Below are 9,905 nucleotides of genomic sequence, written 5' to 3'. Positions count from 1 at the left end.
AAGAGCGGAAGGAAGAGCGGAAGGAAGGAGCTGAAGAAGGAGTGAGAGTGAGGAAGAAGGTGAGAGTCTCTGCTTTTTTTTTTTTTTTCTTTTTTTTTCCGGAGCTGGGACTGAACCCAGGGCCTTGAGCCTAGGCAAGTGCTCTGCCACTGAGCTAAATCCCCAACCCCTCCTGTGCTTTATTCACCACTTACATACCCAAGTCCTCCAGGTAGAAAATAACTGGGAAGCACAGTGGGAAACCCTGGCTCATGACTACCTGGCTCAAGACTTCAATGGTAACAAAAGACCAACTATGAGACCTGGAATTAATTAGAGAAATCCCAGAAGACCAGCCTAAATCTCCAGGAAAAAGGCTGAGGAAGTAAAGGCAGAAATTGACCACCGCCCAGGTGTGGTCCAGGTGTGTGTTCGGTTCCACATGCAACAGCCGGCTCAGCAGAGGTCATGCAGTGGGGACACCGGGTGTTTACTACTTGTTCTTTTCTTCCTGTGCCTTAAATAAATGGGAGAGGCCTCTGTCCAACAATCCCATGACTTCTTAACTGTGGCCATACAGTTACAAAGCGGCCAGGCCCAAATCCAATATGGCACTACAAACACCCAGTTCATGATGAACAGTTTAGGTCACATCGTAGCTTGGTGTCTTATTATCAAATATTCAGTTTACACTAAGGCCCAATAGCAGGCCAAGAGCTGTTTTTCAAAGGAAGAAGAGTGGTCTGCAGATGACCACTGTATTAGAGCTTTGCTCCAAAAACCTAAAGGTCTCTTTTGTGATTCTGCCAGAGGCTCCAAACAACATCTCTATCTACCACTGATACCTCAAGTACCATTGGGTCAGCTGGATCATATGGTCCAAGAGCTAGAGCAGCCTGCACAGCAGCCTGGACTTGTTGAAGAGTTTTCCCTTGTTCCAGGACCCAGACAATGCTAGCAGCTCTCTGAGTCACTTGGTAAATGGGCCTGAGTAACACACCCAACTGAGGAATGTCCTGTTTCCAGAAGCCAAATAGACCTTAAACTCTGTGCTTCTTTCTTGGTGGTGGGAGGGTCCAGGTACAATAACTTTTCTTTCACCTTTGAAGGAATGTCTCTGCCCCCACACCACTAGACTCCTAAGAACTTCACTGGTGTAGATGGACCTTGAATTGTGGTTGGACTTATTTCCCATCCTCTGATATGCCCAATTGCTACTTCCTGCTCACTTGGTCCAATCAGCATAATGTCATCAATATAATGCACCACTGTGATATTTTGTGGAAGAGAAAAGTGATCAGTATCACTTCTAACTAAGTTATGATACAGGAGAGTTAATATATCCTTGAGGCAAAACTGTGACGGTCTACAGCTCACCTTTCCAACTGAAGGCAAATTTACTTTGGTGGTCCTTATGGACAGGTACTGAGAAGAAAGTATTTGCTAGATCAATATGTACATATCAGTTACCAGGCATGAGATGTGTTAATTTGCTCAATTAATGAAACTACATCTGGTACAGCAGGTGCAATCAAGAGTTACTAGAAGATTCAGTTTCTGATAGTCAACTGTTATTCTCCATGATCCATCTGTCTTCTGCACTGGCCAGATAGAAGAGTTAAAGGGAGATGTGGTGAGAACGACCACCCATGCATCTTTCAAGTCCTTGAAATGTTTCTGCAATTACTCCCGTAATATGATTTGTTTTGATCCACTATTTATTTTTTGCAGACAGCTCTGGGGTTTCCATTTAGCCTTTCCAAACATAATAGCCCTCACTTAACAGGTCAGGGTATCAATGTGAGAATTCTGCCAACTTATAAGTATATCTATCCCAATTATACATTCTGGAACTGGGGAAATGACTACAGGATGTGTTCGGGGACCTACTATACCAACTGTGAGTCAGACATCAATCAAACCTCCATTAATCCCCTGTCCTCCTTAAGCCCCTACTTTACCTGGAGGGCCACAATGTTTCTTGGGGTCTCCTGGGATCTGCATCAATTCAGAACCAGTATCCAATAGACCCCAGAAAGTCTGATTATTTTCTTTCTCCCACTGTGCATTTGCCCTTGTAAAAGGCCATACGTCCCTCTATGGAAGAACTAGAAAAAGGTTAACAGCAAAAGTTTTAGGTCTTTTCAAGATCCTTCCTCAGTGGAACCTGGGCACCCCTTCAATCAAGGGTTTCTGGGTCTGCAAACTGGCTCAAGTCTGAAAACCAATTCACTGGCCTAGGTTGACTTTTGCCACAATACAATGTAGCCTTTTCCATTTTTTTTGAGAATTTTTCTGCTTATACAGATCAAACAGATAGTAGGTTTCTTATCTATTTCATGCCTGGAAATACCATTACTGATTAGCCAGACCAAGGTCTGAATGATTCATGCCATTATAAATTCACTTCTCCTGTGCTGGCCATTGCAGGCTATGTCATTATAAACATTTTGTCTATGCTGTCCATTATATTACCTACTATCACCTTGTCTCTGGTGATTCAATGCTGCCACCTGGCCCTTGTTAACTTGGGGCCCAATTAAACACATTGCATTTAATTCATCAAGTTGAGCAGCAGCATCTCCAAATCTAAGGTCTGGCACAAAGAAAATAGTACAAACAAAATCCTTAAAATGTACTGGTGCCCCTCTCACCAGTTTGCATCTTATAGGATTCCTGAAGGGCTTATATTCTGGGCCTTCCCACTGTGGAGGATTAGGTTTTACACAACATATCCACTCTAGCATTACCATTTTCCTGAGTCTTAAAAATCCCTTTATCAACACTGAGTCAAGGGATATCTGGCATCTCCAACTCCTTTTCAGTAGGCCATCATTTGATGAATGCTTCAGCCAACCATTCAAATAAACTTGTGACACTTTTTAACCTGCATGGGCTTCCATATTAAACCTAGAATCTCCACTCAAAGGGCCCATGTCAATAAATTAAGCCTGATCTAGTTTTATGTCCCTTCCACCATTATCCCACACTGTTAAAATTCATTCCCACACATATTTCCCAGACTTGTGCTGGAATGAATTAGCAAACTCTCTAAGCTCCTCAGTAGTGTATCGCATTTCCTCATGGCAACACATTCTTCCTCCTCCCTAGGGGCCTATTTTTGCCTTGATTCTGTTTATGGGTCGAGAAGAAACTGTTGGTGGACCTGGAGAAACATTAACATTCTCTTGCTTGGCATTTTCTTCTTTGAAAATCACTACTGGACTTCTCTGAGGGGTTAATTTTCTCATGTGAAAGAGGCAATATTTCAAGGGTATGGGGATGAGGGTACTACTTCCTCAGGTAGGTAAACCATTGAGAATCTGAAGAGTCAATTATCACCTTCAACAGGGTCCTCACACACATCCCTATCCCAAGTTATAGGATACCATTTTTTTTTGCCAATTGATGCCCTTAATTTAACTGCTGATACTCTCGGAGACTGAGACTTGAATTCTCACTGCAATTCAGCCAACCTTATAAGGAGGGCTTCAGTTTGATTTTCTGCAACTCCAAGCTCTGTGGCTGCTGGAGAGAAGATTCTCTTCAAGGACACACTTAGAAAGCTTGAAATTTTTTAATGGCATCTGGCGCCATTGGATTTTATCATACAGTTCATTCTTTTCCTTCATATGCTTTTCCAGAGATACTAAGAGCAATGGGCCAGCAAAATCATTTTCTGATTTTCCCCCAACTTGTGGAAAGTTTGTATACAGCATCACCTAATTCATGAAAATAATCAAAGGCACTAGCTTCTTTAAGTTGGAAATATATTTTCAATCACGGATCTTCAATATTCTCTAGGTCCCAGGAGAGAGAGTATCTGGGGGAGGTTTCAGTAGTTGAAGGTGCTGGTGAATAATACACCAACTCTAGATACTTAAAATATTTATCCTTATACTTCTGCTCCTCTAAATATACTGCTGGTAGCAGCTTGGCTTACTCAGGGTTCTCTAGAGTCACAGAAATTATGGAAAGTCTCTATATAGTAAAAGAATTTGTTTATGACTTACAGTCTGTAGTCCAACTCACCAACACTGATCAGCAGCAGCTGTGAATGTAAATCCAAGGATCTAGCGGTGGCTCAGTCCCACAATACAGGCAGGCAAAAAAGAGAGACTCTTCCTTTTTTCAAGGTCCTCATGTAAGTCTCTAGCAGAAGGTGTGTCCCAGATTAAAGGTATGTGTCACCACACCTGGACCTGGAACTTGCTTTGTCACAGGTGACATTGAACTCAGTGATTGCCTTGCCTTAAGATCCTGGGATTCATAGCCACTTTGCCTCAAGATCTGCATACCAAGATCCAGGTCAGAAACTTGTGTATCCCAGGCTCAAGATCAGGATCAAAGGTGAACCTTCCAATTCTGGATGGTAGTTCATTCCAGATATTGTCAAGTCGACAGTGAGGAATAGCTACTACAGGAAAGGAAGTCAAAGTTTCTTTATTTTGTGTTTGTAATAGTATTCTAGGAAATTGCTCTAGCTGATAAACATTTTCAGAAAAGTAGCAGAGCACAAAATTAACACATGAAGTTAGTAGTCTATATACAAAAGAAGAATGGACTATATGCAAAAGAAGAATATACTATGATTACGATTTCTCCATTTTCCAATGTCTCCACGTTCCTTCTCACTTCCCCTCCAATTCAAATCTACAACTAATCTCTCATTACAATAAAATCCCTGACATAAATAATGATAATAAAATAAAATATAAAACAAAACAAAATTATTGGAACAGGGCACACACACACACAACACACATGCACACACATACACACATACATTCTCTCTCTGTCTCTGTGTCTCTCTCACACACAAACACACAGACAGACAGACACACACACACACACACACACACACACACACACAGTAAAAAGCAGAAGAAATACAACCAAAGACAAACCACACGAAACACAAGTAAATGCAGAAATACAGGTGTTCGTGCACCCAGGCATTCCATTTAAAAAAAAAAGCAAAAGCCATAATATATACGCAAAGGACCTGTATGGTTAAGAAAAATGCCCTGATAAAGCATTATGAGACAGAATCCCCAAAGATGACATTGTGTTTTTTTCTCCTTTTAATTAATATATTCACTTTACATCCTGATCACAGTCCCCTTCCCTCCTCTCTTTCCAGTCCCATTGTTCAACACCCTTTTCCCTATTCCATCCTCCCCTTACTTTCAGAAAAGTTGAAGCCCCGCCCCCAACATGGTACCCACCTTGACATACCAGGTTGCCTCAGGATAAAGTGTATCCTTTCCCATGGAGGCCAGACAAGGCAGCCCAGCTAGGAGAATGGAATCCAAAGACATCCAACAGAGTCGGAATCAGAGACAGCCCCTGCAGCAGTTGCTATGGAACCCCTATGAAGACCAAGCTACTTAGGAGGCCTAAGTCCAGTCCACGCACGCTCTTTGGTTGGTGGTACAGAGTCTTTGATTCTCCATGGTCCCAGATCAGTTGGCTTTGTATGTTATTCTTATGGTGTCTTTGATAACTCTGTATCCTTCAATTCTTCTGCTGAGCCTTCTACAAGACTCCCTGAGCCCCGTCTAACGTTTGGCTGTGGGTCTCTACATCTGTTTCCATCAGCTGCTGGATGAAGATTCTCAGATGATAGTAATGCTAGGCTCCTACCTGCAACCATACCGGAGTACCACTAAAAGTGTCAGTCGGTTTGTTTGATATTTTTTTGTTTTTAGAGTGAGATTCCACCAGAGACAACTGACTTTACATTCACATTTTTTATTTCTGTGTTAGAAAAGGCAACTGTGTCCACTTCACTTCTCTGTGCAGGAACCCCATCTTGTGGAATTGTGCAGGCCCTGTGCATCCTAACACAGTCTCTGGGAGTTCACATGTGCTTTAGTACACCTGTGTTTAGAAGGCCTCATTTTCTTAATGACCTCCATCCCTGCTATCCCTTACAATCTTTTATCCCCTCTGGCTATTAAATTCTTCTTGTCTCCTCTTTTGCAGTATTCTTTGAGCTCTGATGGAAGAGATTTTATAGAGCTATCCCACTGAGGATTGGGTGTTTCTGAATCCTCCTCAGCACACTGTCCAGTTGTGAACCTCTGTATTTGTCCCCATATACTGCAGGTAGAGCCTTCTCTGATGATGGCTAAGCAAGACATTAATCCACAAATATTGCAATATGTTGTGTGGATAATTTTACTGCTATGTTCATTTAGTAGTATTGGGTTTTTCTCTATAACCTTGGCCTATCTAGTCTTGGATTCTTGGCCATTTGAGTATTACCATTATTATTACTTTTCTGTTTTTATTTTTGTGATATTGCCTCTGCAAAATTGTCAAGAAAAATACTGATGTTCTCAGAGTATCGGCATATGTATGTTTAGGAAGTAAAAAGTAATAAATATATATTACAAAGCTTTTAAATACTTTATTAATTTGAAGGGACAACACTTTTAATACTAAAATGCAAAGAAATAAAACACTGTACTTTCATAAAGACATGGTTATATAACATAGTTTATCTACAAAAAAATGAAGACAAAACACTACACTTCATTAATGTTACAGTTTGAAGAAACCCCAATGACTAAAATCATTCATGTGTTTAATTAAACAGCCAGAACAACAGGGTAATCTTACCCAGTGAATTTTTACTAAATAGTAACTTCCCCCTTACAACACTCTTTGGTCTCATTTCAGACAAGTGAGAGTCTGGAGGCAGTTTAAAAGACTGTAAATCTTTGGGTTTCAGACATGGCTGAGAAAGAAAACATCCAAAAGGTAAGCAGTGGTAGAGAAGACTGTGTAGAAAAGATGTGAGAATAAGGAGATGATCCCAATAAAGCAGCAAAAGAGTCAATTACAGACAGGGTCAATCATTCCAATTATATCAAGGTGATCATTAGAGCAGGAAGCTTGAGCAAACTGGGGGACATCAGAAGAACTGGTGAATTATTTTGTCCCACAGAATCTGATGGAAAGGTGTATAATACCACCAGGATGCTTCCCCAGCCACACAGCTACCACAGACCAAGTGCCTTTCTGGGGACCCATGATGACCCCATAGTGCAGTGGGAGGGGGCATCATCACTGAGAGAATGGCTATCTCACTGAGGGTCAAAATGTGAAAAAAAAAAAAAAACCTGCATCATGCACTGTTCATAAGAAATGTAGCCACTTTGCCAGTGAACTATGTTACTGAGGAACTGTGACAGAGAGGATGAGAGGTCAGAATGGAAAGGTGCTTCAGAAAGTAATACATGGAGACTGGAGCTTGGGTCCAGTCCAGTGTTTGGATGGTGATAATGATGGGACCTGCTGAGCCCAAGAAGTATGTCACCAAGAAGAAAATCCTGAATTGTAGTTCATGGTTGTCAGAGAACCTCATAAGGAGGAGAAATCCGCTCATTGTGGTTATATTTTTCACAATCATTTTGGTAACAGAACTTGTGGTATGAACTGGAGAACAAAATAATATATTAAATGTAGTAGAAACACCCTGAGGCATTATTTGTTCATCAATATTTATTTCAATAATTACTCTATATACTCTTTATCATCTATTTATATAGCCATCTGAATTTGTCATCTCCCTATGTATTTATCTATCATCTATCGATACTCTACTTGCTGAGAAACTTAAGTGAGAGCACAACTTTCTCGTCTCTACAGATTTCACATTATTCACTCATAAAGCAGTAATTACAGGTGTATATACATGTGATCCATCACTAGTTCTCTCAAGGAATGTAATTGTATTTGCCCCATGTAAAAGCACTATTCCACTGCCATGGTTGAAACACACTGGTTTTCTTTAAGTCATCAGCGAACAGGCACTGATGTACTATGGATGAGAACATAGTATTGAATAGCACTGTAGCAAATGAAATACACATTTATAAGAAATATGCCAGGAATTAAAATATGTTTGAGTGTCCACTGGAAAGATTTATTCTCTCTTAGCAAACAATACTGTTGATCCTGCAAGAGGTTATTGGTCATTGTAGAATTAAGTTTAAAAATGATCATTTTTTTTGCTCTCAAGTTACCATGCTGATATTATTGAAAGAGAGAAAAAAAATTCTTGTGCAAGGGAAACACTCGCAACTCACATTCAATGTAGAAACTCTATTCATTTTAACAAGTATTTTACAGGTCAAATAATTTCTCTTTGAATCCTGTTTTTATTTCACTGCAGCCTATACTATCAACCTGGTGTAGCCATCAAACAGTTATTAGTGCACTACTACAAACAATAGACAAATTGCAAAGACAGATGGGATTTCTTGAGGTAGTTTAATGTGTGGAGGAAAATATCCAATATCCAATAAGAGACTGGAAATTTAAAGTCATTTATATTTCAGACAGAAGACATGTTTTTAGTTTTGGTCCTTATTTTTCATATTTGAGGAATTAAAAATAAACCATCATTCTTCCCTTGCAAGATGCATATTTGTGTTTGACAGCTGATGAAAATTTAACGGAGTGTCAGCTTCTTGCATGTTTTTTTCCAGTGGTGAATTTTATGCAGTGAAAGAAAATAGGTTCTGTTGGTCTTTTGAAAATTTAAGTCCTGTGAAATATCATCAGATACTTTTTGTGTCTACCTAAAAATTGTGTGCTTACAAATGCAATCACAGAATAAAATTTGAGGTCATCCTTTTCATTGTTGAAGCATTTTAAGTGGCCTCTCTCTTGTGACAGAACAAACTCACTCTACTTCCCTCACATCTCTTTTGCAAGAATGAACTTGATAGACAATAATTCCAAACCTATATTCAATTACTTGACAGGACATTGCAATTTGCTTGTAATTCAAGTGGTCTTAGAGCCAACTATGCCATGAGAAAATGAGTCCCTGACCTGTGACAGCAGTATGCAATTCAAAACAAGGTGAGGCTCTATAAAACTCCCTCCCCTTATCTATAGGAATATAAAACATTATTAAATGAAATAGATAAATTTTGTTTCATCTGATACAACTTTTAATTTTGAAAGCCTTTTGTCTCTGCTCTGTGCTTGTCATAACTTGAATCATTCTAGAATATCCTTATACTGCTTGATTTATTCAGCACCTCATATACACAACTGAAATCAGAGCAAATAAAAGATCTCTCTTATGTTTCTCACAGTTTTCATCTTTTCAAATTCTGTGTTTTGGTAGTATTTTCCTTTGAGGTTGGTAAAATGATAAACATATTTATGATTCCTGTTCATACTAAATTTTATATTGATTCATTTAAATTAACAAATAAACAAAACCAGTTCATTTAATATTACATTTTTAACCTGACAAATCATTCTAGGACTGAGAGTTAAGAAAGCTGAGTAATATTGATTACTCCTACATATGTGACAGGAAGCATGTTAGAGTCCTTCCTAAAATAGATCACCCTTGATCCACACAGGTAGTTTCATCAGCTTGGAGGTAAATATTTTAATAGGAAAACTTGAGAGTTAATAACTTGAATAACAATATCACCATTGAGGAATAAAAGTTTACAGGTATCAAAAAAGACACAGGGACAGAGTAACAATCACATTGATCTTGTCTACCTTAGGCTGTCTCTGTTGGCATCTGAGAACTGTTGAAGAAGGGATTGGATTTAAGAGTTTATAGAAGTGTCACATATGCAGGAATGTAACAGGTTAACTTTTCTCATTCACCAGTCTTCTCACATGGTCGCCATTATGTGTATATGAATTTTTAAAAAATATTTATTTTCAGTAAAGGTGTCTTTCCTACCTTTGTTATGATAGCCTTTGCTTTTTCAAACAAACTTAGATTGTAAGGTTGTTAAATTTCCATAAAATACTGATCTTTCCTCATCCAAGTTTGGGAAACTTACTCCAGGATGACTTGTGCATGTGGCTCAAGATGATCAGCATTTCTGATAGTTCTTGTCCATAATTGCAGGTTTTTTAAACCTTATTATGTC

General features: G+C 39.1%; 1 pseudogene; it reads right to left on the bottom strand.

The window, feature by feature from the left end:
* LOC116887261 overlaps positions 1 to 7,399 on the bottom strand; it is an 8,067-nt pseudogene extending 668 nt beyond the window's left edge.
* Between the last annotated feature and the right edge of the window lie 2,506 nt (positions 7,400 to 9,905).

Source organism: Rattus rattus, chromosome 18, assembly GCF_011064425.1.
Source record: "Rattus rattus isolate New Zealand chromosome 18, Rrattus_CSIRO_v1, whole genome shotgun sequence".
NCBI lineage: Eukaryota > Metazoa > Chordata > Mammalia > Rodentia > Muridae > Rattus > Rattus rattus.
The sequence above is the reverse complement of the archived record's forward strand: the minus strand, read 5'-3'. Positions and strand labels throughout refer to the sequence as shown.